The 15,744-nt window shown below is 37.4% G+C and overlaps 1 protein-coding gene across 4 annotated transcripts in view; it reads right to left on the reverse strand.

Moving 5' to 3' along the window:
* The window catches only part of Mtmr3 (myotubularin related protein 3), a 111,734-nt gene that overhangs the window by 55,040 nt on the left and 40,950 nt on the right, over positions 1-15,744 (reverse strand). For all 4 annotated transcript variants that reach the window (XM_060365572.1, XM_060365569.1, XM_060365573.1 and 1 more), the window contains exon 2: positions 901-952. The gene's annotated coding sequence lies outside the window, so the exon portion shown is untranslated. The remainder of the gene's footprint in view (positions 1-900; positions 953-15,744) is intronic.

The following is a 15,744-nucleotide window of genomic DNA, read 5'->3' on the forward strand; positions in this document are numbered from 1 at the left end:
CATTATTATGTACAATTAATAGAGGCTAATAGAAAAACAGAGCTGGGCATGGTGACACTTTTAATCTCAGCACCTGGGAGGCAGAGGCAGTCTGTAATCCCAGGAGGATCAGGAGTTCATGGACAACATCTGTTACATAGCTAATCTAAGGCCAGACTCTGCTTCAAAATAAATAAACACATAAGTAAGTATCTCACAGTTGTACTGCTAACTCGAGTAACGAGAGCCTGACTTTTATATAGATAGATAGGCAGGCAGGCAGATAGATATTCTGTTTGTTTTACAAGACAAGGTTTCTCTGTGTAGCCTTGGCTGTCCGGGACTCGCTTTGTAGACCAGGCCAGCCTCAAACTCACAGTGTGTCTCTGCTGTGTGTGAGTGCTGGGATTAAATATCTACTTAAGAAAGTACAAAAATAAGAATCCAATTTCAGTTTTAAAGGCTCCAGAATGGTGGCTGAAAGGATGGCTCAGAATTTTGAGTTTGTTTCCCAGCACCCACATGGGACACTTCAAACCACCTGTAACTCCAGCTCTAGAGGATCTAACATATTCTGATCTAGACACACACACACACACACACACACACACACACGCACGCACGCACGCACGCACGCACGCACCTACCTACTATACACACTAATTAAAAACTTAAAAAGCTCCAGAAGGATAAATATTTAGTTTTGACTAAAGAGTTAATGCTACAACTGAAAACCACAACTATTCAACACATTTTCAGGCATAGAGAACATTGTATTATGGCACAAAGATATACAGAAAAGGTAACCTGGCCTGGGTCCTAATGAAAAGGGACAAGGACAAACAGTGTCACAAAAGTAATTTGTAAATACATTTTCCTGCTTCAGATCAGCGAGTGATTGCAGGATAAAAACAAACTTACCAAATGAATATTGTCCTGAGAAATTTTTCTTCTACAAGGTTTCAAAGGAAATCTGCAAGAGAAACAAATAATCCTACCATCAAGTTATGCACTGAAGAGCCCCCTTCAAGACACTTCTTTCCATACCAACATCTTGAACTGCTGTGTGGACTCTTGGTGGATTTTTAAATTCCTTTCTTACATGGATCAGAAACCTAAAATGCTCCTATGTGAGTCTCCCTCCGTGGAACAGTGTCACCTCTCACAGCTGGTCGGGAAATCTTTGCCACTGTCATGGGCATTCCACCCTAGTCTTCTAGTTTAAGGCTTGTTTGTGCACAGAACTGACTTCTACCAACTTATTTTTTAGGGAAATAAAGTAGCAGGTATATAATTACAAACATCAAGAATTCCAGCCAGTAAGCAACAATCTGAGAACTAAATCTACCCAATTTCTTTGTGGCAAATTCTCTTAGTATTTGTAGATCCATCCCTTTTGAGCTTGTTTTGATGCTGGTTTCATTTTTGCATTTTTAATTGTTTGGGGGGCAGTGTTGTTTGGTTGGTTTTGTTTGTAACAAAGTCTCACTCTGTAGCCCAAGTTAGCCTAGTAGTTACCATGTAGTGCAGACTAGCCTAGAATTCATGGTGATCTGCCTGCCTCAGCCTCCTGAGAGCTGGAAGTATAGATATGAACCACCACACCCGGCTCAAGATTATTATTTAGAATATATGAAGTAACATAAATAAGTACAGAGTATCAAAACTCTCTAAAGAATTGGAAAATGAAGGGCAAAATTCAAGAAGACAGTGATATGACGGTGCCTTCTATAGATCACATCCAGCTAGTAATTACACATGTAAAGGATTAAACAAGCATAGATCAAATCTATGATTAAGAAAGAATTATGAGCCAGGTGGTGGCACACACTTATAATTCCAACATTTAAGAGGCTGAGGCAGCAGGATTGGTGCAGGTTCATGTCTACCCTAAGCTACATACCAAGACTCTATCTCAAAAATAAAAAACAACCAAACAACCCCCCCCCCCAGCTTATGGTGTTAGTAACAATCAGGCAACACTCAACAAAAAAGATTGAAGCGTGTCAGCTTTGTGCCAACAATGACTCTTCAGTAACCACAATCAAACATCTCTTTAATAAGTATATCATCACTGTGACAGTGCCCACAAAGCCAAAAAATGTACATTCCTCCAAGGACAATGTGCCAGATAAAGGCTATGTAAAAATGAGTCTGAAAGGGTTCTCCTGCATAAATACTTCAGAGAATAACAATAATTATATTTTGATGACCTTTGATATTTTCCTTGACATAGAATATAATGTGGCTATACTCTCTCTCTCTCTCTCTCACACACACACACAGACACACACACACACACATTTTTTTTTCAAGACAGGGTTTCTCTGTATAGACTTTGCCTATTTCTGGGCTCTCGTTGTAAAAAGGGCTGGCCTCGAACTCACAGAGATCTGCCTGCCTCTGCCTCCCCAAATACTGGGATTATACACGTGCCACAGCACCCAACTTAATGTGGCTATGTTAAATACAAACAATCAATTAAAAGATCTAACTATAACAGACATTTGGAGCCATGAGGCACAAGTCAAAGCAGGGGGCTGGGTTACCCTAAATTCTATCACTAATGGCTAGAGGGGCAAAAAAATTCAATCTTTCTGAATCTCTCTCAATAAAGTACAAATTTCTATTATATATACTTGCACACGCACACGCGCACACGCACACACGCACACACGCACACACATAAACTGCCATGTGGATAAAGTTTTATTTACAAAGGGAAACAGTCCTGGGCTAAGGACATAGGTCAGCAACTATAGTTAGACCCCAACATCCATGTAAAATGACAGGTTTGGCAGCACATGCCTATAATCTCAGCATTGAAAAGATGGAGACAGGAGGATCCCTGGCCTGCATGTCTACCCAATCAATGAGCTCCAGGTTTAGTGAGAGACCTCAAAAAATAAAGTGGAGAAGCGATCAAGGAAAATACCCAAAGGCAATCCCTCATGCCCACTCACCTCCACCCACACCGAGGCATGTAGGTGGGAAATCCTAAAGAATGTAGAAATCACAATGAGGGCTGGAGAGATGGTTCAGTGGATAAGAGCACTGTCTGCTCTTCCGGGGGTCCTGAGTTCAATTCCCAGCAACCACATGATGGCTCACAACCATCTATACTGGAATCTGATGCCCTCTTCTGGCACGTGGGAGTATATGCAGACAGAGCATCATACATTAAATAAATAAATAAAATCCTAAAATAATTTTAAAAAGAGATCACAATGAGCATGGTGGCACAAACCTGTAATCCCAGCACTCTGGGAGGCAGAGGCAGGTGGATCTCAGTGAGTTCAAGGCCAGCCTGGTCTACAAAGAATCCAAGACAGTCAAAGGTCACACAGAGGAAACTCTGTCTCAAGAAAGAAGAGAGGGAGGGAGAGAGAAGGAGGGAGGGAAGGAGGGAAGGAGGAAAGAAGGGAGGGAAAGGGAGGGAGGGAAAGAGGGAGGGAGGGAAGAAAGTAAAGTAAGAAGTAAAAATCAATACACCTGATCTTAAATACCATGATCATGTATATTACTGTGCAGCTACACTGGAAGATAAGCAGGTAACAATGTAAGGTCTTGAAGGCTCTAAGACCAAGATAGAATACACACATTCACATCCTATACCACCTAGTTTATGTGACAGCTGCATGAGACCTGACACACAGGTTTCAACAAAGACAAAAAGGTACACCAATTTGTATATCATTTATAATTTTAAATTATAACTTATAATGTAAAATTATAAGTTATAATTTTAAATTATAACTAATGTAAAATTATAAGTTATAATTTTAAAACTAAGTATAAAAACAATTCAAGTTAAACCAAATAAACAAGGAAAAATCTAGAGAGAGGTGAGGCCTCCTAAAATATTTGGGGGTGGAGAGTCGCTAAACAGATCTTGTTGGCTCTCATGTCTTGGGGAAAAAAATGGAGTGCTTTCTAGATGGTCTTGTCTCATATCTCAAATGGAGAGTGAGAGTTCCAAACTTTAAGAAGGCAATAGTAACTCTTCATTTCTAAATAATCTCTTATTTTCCGCCGAAATGAAAACAAAATAAATTCCTTGCCTATAAATAGGAAACAAATTCAGACACAACTGAGTGCACAGGCAACATTTAAAATTTCAGGGCTGCAGATGTGTCTGCCTAGCAAGAACAAAGGCCTGGGTTCAACACCCAGAACTACATAAAAAAGCCTGAACCACAGGAGACCTTGTCTCAAAACAAAACAAAACAAAACAAAACAAAAAACAACCTCAGTGATGTTAAACTTTAAGGTGCATTTTACAAGTACCACTACACTAACTACACTGGGTGACCTTTTCTCTCTGCTTCTTAGTTTTTCCTCACTATAGTTATTAATGTTTCTGACATCCAAACCAGACTTCTGCAGCATATTTAGTAGGACTATTCAATGGTGGAAAAATGATTTAATCACAAGAATAACACAAACCCATACATACATTTAACAGATGAACAAAATGACTATGATTAAAACCCTGAACCTAAAGTTTTCTTTGAAGCATTTGCTACTGAAATCAATAATAAATGAAATAGGATGGAGGACACAGTTCAAGAGTGAGTGCACTCACTCTCTATAGTAAGCAATGGAGGCTACTCATGGAACAGTCCTTGTGGGTGGGCAGGTGAGGCAGCAATAAAAACAAAGTTCCTAGCCTTGTGCAGCTGCCATCTGGTCTGAGTGGGACTTGCCCACATTGTGACATTTTGTCACTTGTCGCATGATTTGTAAAGTCAAACATCAGTACATACAGAAGTCAGTGTCCAGATGCGGTGAGACCAGCAAGCAATGTGTTTAAAATCAAAATCAGAAGCTGTCTCTTTTGCCTTTCTAAAAACACTAAAGGCTATAGTCAGAGCCATGAACACAATGATTAGCTTACTGTGTTTCTCTGCCAGATGTAGGGCACAGATAAGCAGCTAAAATATTATCATGCCATACACAAAAAATAACCATCCTTCTATGGAGGGGGGAAAAAGCTTAAGTTAAAAAAATTACTGTCTCTCTCCAGAATCATTTTTGTAAACTACCAAGATATAAATAAATAAAAATTAAGAAAATTTAAAAAAGCATAAGTTGTCAGAAACAGCTAGACTCCATATTACTACACTTCTATAGAGAACATACACTGGGAACAAGATGCTTCAAAGAACAATCCTCAAATGTCACTGCTAAAAGGAAATGTTTGGTTTCAACAGAAAATAACCACAGAACCAATCCAGTATAATTCTGGAATCAGACAAATGATACAGAGTGTGTGGCTCATCGTTATACAAATTCATTTTTTGAACCTGGGAGAGATTCTGAGTACACTACTCAAAAGGTGATCCACAACAGGATTTCAGTTGGTGATCAATGCTGAAGACAAGGTCAGTTGTCTTCAACATAGCTGAATTCCTAGCAGCAACTTTTCTAACTGTGGACCTCAAAACATTCCAAGTCTATACCAAAGTAACTGTGCTTTGCCATTTTCAGATATTAAGATTTGACTGTACCCATACCTGTAATCCCAGTACTTAGGGAGGACAAGACAGGCAGATCTCTGTGACTTCGAGGCCAACCTGGTCTACAAAGGGAGTCCAGGTCAGACAAGGCTACACAGAAAAAACCCTGTCTCGAAAAAAAGAAAAAAAATTAATAAAACAATTTTGTAGTCAGGAAGATAGTTCAATGGGTTAAGTAAAGACTTCCGTTTGGATCCCCAACTCCCATATAAAAACTAGCATGACATCACAGACCTATGCTGAGGACATAGAGACAAGGCCCGAGTTCAGTCACTCTGTAAAAAATAAGGTGGAAATAAAGACACCCAATGTCAACCTTAGGCTTCCTAATAAATGTGTACTAGCAAATGTACACACCCACACACAGTGTGCGCGCATACAAAAACACACCCCCAAAATATTAAGTAAATAAGATCATTTAGATTTTTCCCATTTTATTTTACACATATAGATATTTTTCCTGTGTGTGTCATGTAGCATGTACACATAGGGCTCATGGAGGCCAGAAGAGAGCTTCAGATCCTTTGGGACTGGAGTTACAGATGGTTGTGAGCTGCCATATGGCTGGTAGATAATGAAATCAGGTCCTCTAGAAGAGTAGCAAGTGTTCTTCACTTTCTGAGCCATCTCTCCAGACCCTACAATTATTTTCAAAGAGTCTCGATTATTTGAGTCTCAATTATTAAGAAAAACTGATAGGAAATCTAGCATGCAATCACTAGAAATTAATTTAATTAAAAGCCAAGTGGGATCAATTTGTCTAAGTGTCAGAGATAGTTCATTATTTATAATTGCTGTGGAAACATCAGAAAGACTATCTACAGCACTGGAAAAAAGTTTCCTGACTTTTGTTCCTTTGACTAGCTCCAGGGTATACCTCTGGGAAGGCAAATTTCCTACAAACACGTGTTAATGCTTGCACTTGCCACTTGCTCTCAGTTCATCTGGCAGGGAGGACATAAGGAACTGTGGGAGTTGTCCACACTCTTTTCACCTTGCCTTGCCCTAAATCAGTCCTCAATGCACAGATCAGATATTCTATTCAAACAGAAAGGCAATCCAAATTCCAAAACCATGGAAATTTAATTTCTCCTAATAGGAAGATTATAATGACTTCTTCTCCCTTAACATCTATTTAACACTAAACCACAAAAATCTATCCATTCTGCTTCCTAATAATCAGGGAAAAAAATTTAAGTGGCTTTTCTTAGATAAAAGATTTTTTTAAAAACCTATAAGGATGGAATAATTTCACAAACAGGTTCTAAAAAGGATTCTGCTATAATGTTTAAGTTAAAAACTATTTCTTTTTTCAGATTTTTTAAAAGAATATCATGAGTACTATATTTACATCATAAGAAGTATGATGTAAAAAAAATCAATTTGTAAACTATATTGCAAAGACAAAAACAATTTTAAAGGCCACTAATGCCCTAAATAAAATTTACAAAAACATCAATGTTGTTTTGAAACCTGCCAAATTAACACTGCTTATGCGAACACACTTTGCTCCTGAATCTTTCCACAAAGCACAATCTCTGAACACTACTTCCTAACCCTCTCACCAAGCAGCTGCCTAAAAAAATTTCTCTTCAAAAAAAAAGCTAATCTCAAAATCAGCTTGCTAAAGGACCCAAAAAAACTATGTCCATGTATAAACATGTATGTCTTTATTTTTCTTTCTCCTCTAGACACTTGACATATTAAAAAGAAACTCTGGGGAAAGTATGAAAGTAAAGCACACTAAAAAAAACATTTATATATATATATGTATATATATATATATATACATATATATATATATGTAGTACCCCAACCAAGCTGATCCTTAAACTGCTTATCCTATATGAACATTTTATTAGGAATGATAAGGTTTCTCTCCCCTTCTGTGAACTGACTCTCTAGCTTTATGTACAGTAACAGGAATCAAATGGTCAGAAGGGGCTACAGCTCTGCTAGAAGAATTCTTGCCTTACATGCATAAAGCCATGGGTTCAGTCTGTATCAACCTAAAATAGGTAAGAACTAGAAAGCTGAATGAAAATGCATAGCTGTCCTTTCAGCATACAATTTAACAATAAAGATGAAAAATGTAAACTCTGAGCCTGGCTGTGATGGCACACACCTTTAATCCCAGCACTCAGGAGGCAGAGGCAGCCTGAGCTCAAGGCCAGCCTGGTCTACAGAGTGAGTTCCAGGATAGCCGGGGCTACACAGAGAAATCCTGCCTCGAAACAAACAAACAAATAAGAAAATAAACTTCGAACTTATGTCATCACAATTAAAAGCTGCTGTGCTTGAGGCTAAAGAGATACTCAGGGGTTAAAAGCATTTCTCACTCTTGCGGATAGCCTGGGTGATTGTCAGCCCCACACAGTGCTCATAACTATCTGTAACTCCAGTTCTGGGGACAAAATGGCCTCTTCAAACCTTTGCAGGCACTAGGAATGTATGTGGTCCACAGACAGAAATGCAAGCAAACCAGCACACACATAAAATAAAAATAATCTAAAAAATTTTTTAACCTGCTGTACTTACCTAGCACATACAAAATAAACAACTGTCTACCTCTCCAGCCTTTTAAGTGCATTCAGAAAAGACTACACTCAAAGAAATGAAACTCACAAGCAAAGGCTTTGTGAAATAAAAAAGGGCCTACTCTTCTACTCACCTACTTAAAATTTATACTCTGGCAATTAGGTAGGGGGCTGCTCATATTTCTGAAAAAAAGCCAATAAAAACTCAAATAACCTCCAATAACCACATACCACAATGAGGGCTCTGTTTATGCAGCAAACTCAAATACCTAGCCCTCTAAATAGACCTCCTTAGAAATTAGTCCTCCAAGAGAACAGAAATCAGCATCTTCAACACATACTCAGGAAAACAAAAAACAAAAACAACCATTCTTTTCGCTGGCAATATTTATCTCATGCAAACACAAGGCTACTTATGACTGCCATCCTAACATGTACATGAAGAAAAAAAAAAAAAAAACAGAACTTTTCAACTAATGCCAAAAAGAGTTCATCACTATGTTGTATTTATGAAAAAAATCAAAAGTATTAAGTTAAATAAGGGCTAATAAAAGTTGTTGAGTAAAAAGAATTCTCCCTGTGCTGTTAAAAACTACATTTAAGTCAGCAATTCAGTAAAGTTTAAACAACCTTCATCTCACACAGAAGATAAAACCCAGGACCATGGCTTTAAAAACTTCTTTAGCTATTACTTTTAACTCAGTTGGAAAATCAGAGACTTCTTCAAAAGATACACTTATATTCATCAAATATTGGTGAAATACTCTCAAAATGAAAAAATAGCCAAACATTATAGAGTAATCCAAAGACAATGCTCATATGTCAAAAACAGACTAGCTGGGGGCAGTGGTGAGGCTAATGTAGGAAGACATCAAGCTGAGGCAAACCTAGGCAATGACTTCCACCTCTAAATAAATTACTACTTAATGCAGAAAAAGAAAAACGCACAATTAAATAAACAAAGCACTCAGTTAAGAAAAACAGCTCAAACAGATAAGTAACTGTCCAACAGACATAGGGCATGCCAAGTACCTATATGTAGCAGTCTGCACTTAGAAATATAGACATGCATACACAACCACACAAACATACATACACCACAATAGGTGGTATACATGCCATTCACAGACAATAAGGTTTGATGCCAACCAAGTTGCTTTTTGAAAATATATTGAGTATGTCACTTCCTGTTTCAATAAAGATAACAATTGAATCCCACTGACATCAAGCCAACCCACTGGTCTTGCTCTGTCCTGTGCGATCTTCCGTTTGGCAAACCCCAAGTAATAATAAACACAGCCCTCCAATCTGTCCTTCATTACTTAACAGTAAGCACATTAGTGCTAACATGAATACTATCTTCCCTAAAATTAAAAAATATAACCATTCCTTTCCTGTTACTGTTTTGTCATAATGCAAAGCAAACTCTATTTCAAAACTAGGCAATCTGTTTTATCTTTAAAGTTTTAAAAGATATCCAGATATCTACCCTGAATTTCTTTTTGTTAAAATTTAATCAAAGACCCTACACTATGGTCCACACCTTTAATCCCAGTACTCAAAGACAAAGGCAGGCAGATCTCTTATGAGTTTCAGGCCAGCCTGGTCTATGTAGTGAAACTGGTTTAAAAAAAAAAAAAAAAATTTTTTTTTTCAATCAGCACATAACCGACACACTACATACATTAAAAGTGTACTTTTCAGTTTTATTAAGAAAGGTATGATGAACTCAATGGCAGGCTCTTTGACCTCCCCACCCCCAAAGGAAGGAGCAGCCCTGCTAGGCAACAGAGGAGGACTTTGCAGCCAGTCCTGAAGAGACCTGATAAACCAACATCAGATGAAAGGGGAGGAGGTCCTTCCCTATCAGTGGACTTGGAAAGGGGCAGGGAGGAGATGAGGGAGGAAGGATGGGATTGGGAGGGAATGAGGGAGTGGGATACAGCTGGGACACAAAGTTAATAAAATATAACTAATAAAAAAGGTATGTATTTATAATTTTAAATATATAAGTACACAATTTAATGGGCATTTATTTATACTGCTATACAATCAATATCTAGAAAAAAATCACTATTCATATTCCAAAATTTTTCATCCTACTAAACTTAATTCTCCCCATGAAATGAACTCATCAAGTATTTATTATTTTTTATCTGGCTTGTTTATCTTAACATAGTATTTCTAGGTTTGCTCATGTGCAGCATTTAAGGAGCTGTACTCCTCTTTAAGACTAAGTACCATTCCACTGTCTATTTATTCCTCGTTGATGAATTTATCTGCTGACGGCCATTTAGACTGCTCCACCTTTGAATACTATGAACAACACTGTGAACAATGGCACAAGGAACTGTAATTCTAGCTTTAGGAGATTAAAGCAAGAGAAGAGAGTCTAAGCCAGACTGGACTACAGAGAGAGTTTCAAGCAAATCTTAAGTATTCAGTGAAAGTTGTTTGTTTGTTTAATTTTGTATGAACCCTTCTATTTCTCTTCATAGTATATATAGCCAGAAAAAAAAAATGCTGAATCATACAGCCATGCAGTTTAATTTCTGAGAGCCACAGACAAGTTTTCCATGGTGCTTAAAACAAGGCACCAGTGTGCTAATTTTTTTATAGCCTAGTCAATACTTTTTTTGCCTTTACAGATACCAACTTAATGAGTATTCATCTGCATATGTGCACCACATGCCTGCGGGAGCACTGGATTCCTTTGAACTGACCTTGTGGGTGGTGAGCCTTGATATGGGTGCTTTTATAATATTGAGCCATCTTTCTAACTTTCTCCACTTTTCGGGTAACAGCCACCCTAATGAACATAAAACTGTATCTTCCTTTGACTTGAATTTTCCTAATGATTAGTGATGTCAAAGGGCCTTTTCCTGTGGTTTACTGGTCACATTAACTTTTTTGGAGAACTATCTACTCAAGTTTCTTGTCTTCAACAGGTTTGCTGCTTTTTGGATTTGTTTTGTTTTTCCCTTTGTTGTTGCTGAGTTGCTAGTCTAAATAACCAACTCCTTGTATTAATTTTTTCAAATAGCTAAGTTATTTGCATAAAAATGTTTGATTCTACCTCATTACTTAAACAGAATTCTTAGCTACTTCTTTTGGCCTAGGGAATGCTACAGAAATAACTTAGAGAGGAAGGAGGAAAAAGAGTATGGGCTGTGGAGCCATAAATCAGAAAATTCCTATGAGTATTACACTAATGTTCAGTGATCTTTCAAAACTACAGTCACTTCACTCTAACTTCTAGTCCTCAAGATCCCCAAGTTGCCTTTGAATTACTCATTCAATTATGTAAGATGCTGCAGTATCTCCCTCTTGTCTGTTTGTTTAAGCTTTAACTGAGTCACTGTGTCACCAGAAACAAAGGGTCCTGAAAAATACCATACTTAGGGTGTAACAAGATTAAAAACAACAAAGAGAAAGAATTGCTGTAAACTAGGTAAGAAATTATTCTGTTCACTATTTCCTGTAACAACGGAACAAAAAATACTTTTCCTAATAATTATCAGAAAATACTCAAGAGACTGAAAATGTAACAAAATTTACTTTTTAAAGTCTTATTATAGTTTGACAAAAGTACTCATCTGAATTCATTCTTTCTAACTTCTCATTCCCACTAACATGAAAATTAGAGTTAAGAATATAGCCCAGTAACAGAGTACGCACCTAGCATGTGCGAAGCACTGGGTTTGATCCCAAGCCATGACACGAAAGGAAAACAAAACGAAGAGATATGGAGAGGTGAAGTAAGAAGGAAAGTAAACAATACTGTGAGCAATCCAGGATTCTAATATACTCAAAAAATTAGTTTAAAGGGACAAAAAACTATTGTTTTATATTAAAACCATCAAGTATCTTAACTATAATTAAACACTCACCATAGGGAGCTGAAGAGGTGGCTCAGAGGTTAAGAGCACGGGCTGCTCTTCCAGAAGTCCTGAGTTCAATTCCCAGCAACCACATGGTGGCTCACAACCATCTATAATGAGATCTGGCCTACAGGCAGAACACTGTATACATAATAAATAAACAAACAAATAAATAAACTTTAAAAAAAAAACACTCACAAACTAAATGTTAAACATTCTCCAGAAATATATTGCTGTAGATATTGCATTTTACTTCAATATATAGAGTACTTTGTTTTAGGGTTTGCTTTTGTTTTTGTTTTTTTAGATTTATTTATTTTCTATGTATATGAGTGCTCTATCTGCATGTACACCTGCATCCCAGAAGTGGGCATCAGATCACAGCATAGATGGTTGTAAGTCACCACGTGGTTGCTGGGAATTGAACTCGGGACCTCTGGAGGAACAGACAGTGCTCTTAACCTCTGAGCCATCTCTCCAGCCCCACTACTTTGTTTTAGAAATAACACAGTGACAATTCTAGCAAAGTACAATGTATAATTCATTCATTGTAATCATTCACCCTTTGTAACTGATGATTGAAATAAAAATGTGTTTAACAATTATAAACATAAACATTTTGAAAGATTAATTTTTAAAAAACTGAAAATGAAATTAAGAGCCATGTGGTAAGAAAAAGGAAGAAATGAGAGAACTGAAAGAAGAGAACAAACCAGGTTTCCCAAAATGAAGTTATAGGGAACTGATTAAAAGCTAAGTAAATATCTATCTTTACCAATGTGAACTGTCAGGATCCTAGTTTATCTAATACAAAATCGGTTTTAATCTTCATAATGCATTGTAAATCACTTACTACTGAACTACTTTACATATTTTCATATTTGTTTCATTTATGCATATGTGTGTTGTGCCTGTGTGTCCATGTGTACAGGAGTGTGAGGTCAGAAAATATCAGATCCCCTAAAACTGAAGTTACAGATGGCTGTGAGCCACCGTACGGGTGCTAGGGAACTAAACTTAGGTTCTCTCTAAGAGCAGTGAACGCTTTTAGCTGCTGGGTTATCTCTCCAGCCCCTTCAAAAAGCTTTAAGCTTCATGTTTTGACAATTTATTTTCTAAATTATTATTATTTTACTACCCAGTGGGCAGATCTGAGTCTTTCCATATTTCTTTAGAATTCTGCTTTCATTTTGATTTTTCACCTAATCTGAGCAGGACCAAGAGTTATCAAACATATTATATATTAATATTTCAGATCACTGGAATGAAGTGGCAGGGTCAAGCAGATTCAAGGTAGTCTGCCATTCTTTACTTCGCTCCATTTCCCACTGCTCCTAGGAAGGCACGGGAAAGAAACTGGAGAGTCTCTGGAGTTCTTGGGCAACCATCCTGGGACATGTAACAGCAAACAACAGAGACTTTGTCTCTGACTCCTCGCATGCGCACTTGTTTATACTGTTAGCCTATGTATATATATGCCTAACAAGTTTATGTTTGTCTTTTGAATAGAATCATTCTGTACAATTATTCTGACTTACTTTTTCATATATTTCTGCTGCTATTGTATAGTGCTATAATTTTCATTTTTATTATTACTACAGTATATAAACTGACATTGCCACTCTACCAAACAGTTTGAGCAGTCTTTTTATGACACTCAATACACATTTATCCTGTCACCTAACAATTCTATTTTTAAGTATTAACCCAAGATAACTGAAAACAGAATCACAGAATATCTTTAACCCAAATGGTCACAGTAACTTTTTCTCAACTGTCCTAAACCAGAAACCCAAAACACCCAACAACAGGTGATTAGATGAGTAAGTTGTGGTATATTTCTACAGTAGACTATCACATTCGGAAATAAAAAGGGACCTGAGGGTATAGCTAAAAGGTAATGTACTCACCAGGCACATGTAAAACCCTGAGTTCTATTTCTAGCTTATAAAACAACAAATAAATCCTACTGATTCTAATAATGGGTGAGTTAAAAGCACAATGCTGACACTATCCCACAGTAAAGTTGCACATCCAGATTATAAGTACCATTTCTCCAAAAAGTCACCAGGGTATCTATTCCAAGCCTGCCTTGGGAAAGGTATAAGCTCCTAGTCTTCCCTGCAGTCGAAGGGCAAGCACTGATCAGGTTTTCAAGCAAACTCTTCAGAAGGACCAAACTTTCCACACATTTACTTTGCTCTGGGGAGATCAAGATTAGAGCAGGGTTAGACTGTTCGGAGGAGCTGGCCACGTAGCACCTTCTGCCAAGCAAACAGTGCTATCTGCTGGCAACAAGTAACAATCTTTTCAAAGGGAAACAGGAAAAAGACGGCTCAGTGTCCAAATTATTTCCCAGTTTCCTACTCAGAAGAGATTGTCCAAGCTTCAACTTCCACCAAATTTCTCATCAGTTAAGTATAGCAATACTCTTAAGTTAGAGCTGATAGTTCAAAGTCCATGCCAACTGTTGTTCTTAGTCACATCATAGAAAATTATCTCACAGCAATGTCCACTGCAATGTCCACTTTGAAAAGTTAAGGCACATTTCTTATTTTTATTCTTAGAAGTTGAACACTCAGAACCTGTGTGTACTAGTAAGTGTTGCATGTATGTCGTGGTGTGGGGGTTGCATGGGTCCATGAGCACATGGAGGCTAGATTGACACTGGGTATTTTCCTCATTCTTTGTCTTTCCTTTTAAGACAGGGTCTCTCACTGAACCTGGAGTTTATCAATACAGCTAGACTGGCTGATAAGTAAGCCCGTGGGATACTTTTGTTTCCATTTCCCCAGCATTTAGATTACAGGTACATGCTTTTAAGTAAGTACTAAGGATCAAACTCAGGACCTCCTGCTTGTAGGGCAAACACTTTATTGACTGAGCCATCTCCCCCGCCACATACATTTTTTTCTAAAAGAAGTTTTAGCTAATCCCACCTGAAAAGGTTGTAGGATTATCTCAGGAGTAAAAAGATGATCAAGTCTGAAAGTCCAAAAGACATTAAAGCTTGAGTATATACAACAAGCTATCAGCAGCAATAAAGCTCCTTTCTCTTATCTTTTAGACACCTGTGTTTTCTTTTTATATTTATTTAAACTTATAACAAGTAGAATTTGAACTATGGCTCACCTTACACACCTTTTGCTTTGTTTTTCAAGACAGAGTTTTTCTGTGTAGTCCTGGCTGTTCTGGACTCACTTTGTAGACCAGGCTGGCCTCAAACTCACAGAGATCTGCCTGCTTCTCCCTACCAAGTGCTGGGATTAAAGGTATGCATCACCACCACCCAGCTCCTTACCCTGATCTTAAGTGAGAAAATAAAACATTATAATACATTTTAAGAGTATTTTAAATTGTAGTACAGACATTTTCTTCATATTAAGGCAAAAGTATATAACTATACAACAAAATTAGAAAATGTGTTGTCTTAATCACCTGTTACAAAGAAATTCGATATAAACCAGACATGGCTAGCTAGCTTCAAGAACAAATGACCTGCATAGCTCCACACGGCCCTGCACTTGATTTAATGCTCTGCTATAACCCTCTTGAAAGCAGTAACAATTTTTGAAGAAGGCCCTTGGTAAATAATATAGCCAGTCCTGGGAAAGTTCTGTAAGAAAAACAAGAAAAGAACTTATTCTAATGACCAAGAAAATTTCACACCTAAGTTCAAAAGTCAATGTAATTTTTTCCTCATTAGTATTACCAGAACTGTGTGCATGATTCCAAATCAAAGACTGATTTCAAAATGGTATATATCTACAAAGGTATTTGTTCAGTGCAGAACAATGCAAAACAAACAAAAAACTATAAATAAAAACC

The sequence above is a fragment of the Meriones unguiculatus genome, chromosome 12, assembly GCF_030254825.1.
Source record: "Meriones unguiculatus strain TT.TT164.6M chromosome 12, Bangor_MerUng_6.1, whole genome shotgun sequence".
In the NCBI taxonomy this organism is placed as follows: Eukaryota; Metazoa; Chordata; class Mammalia; order Rodentia; family Muridae; genus Meriones; species Meriones unguiculatus.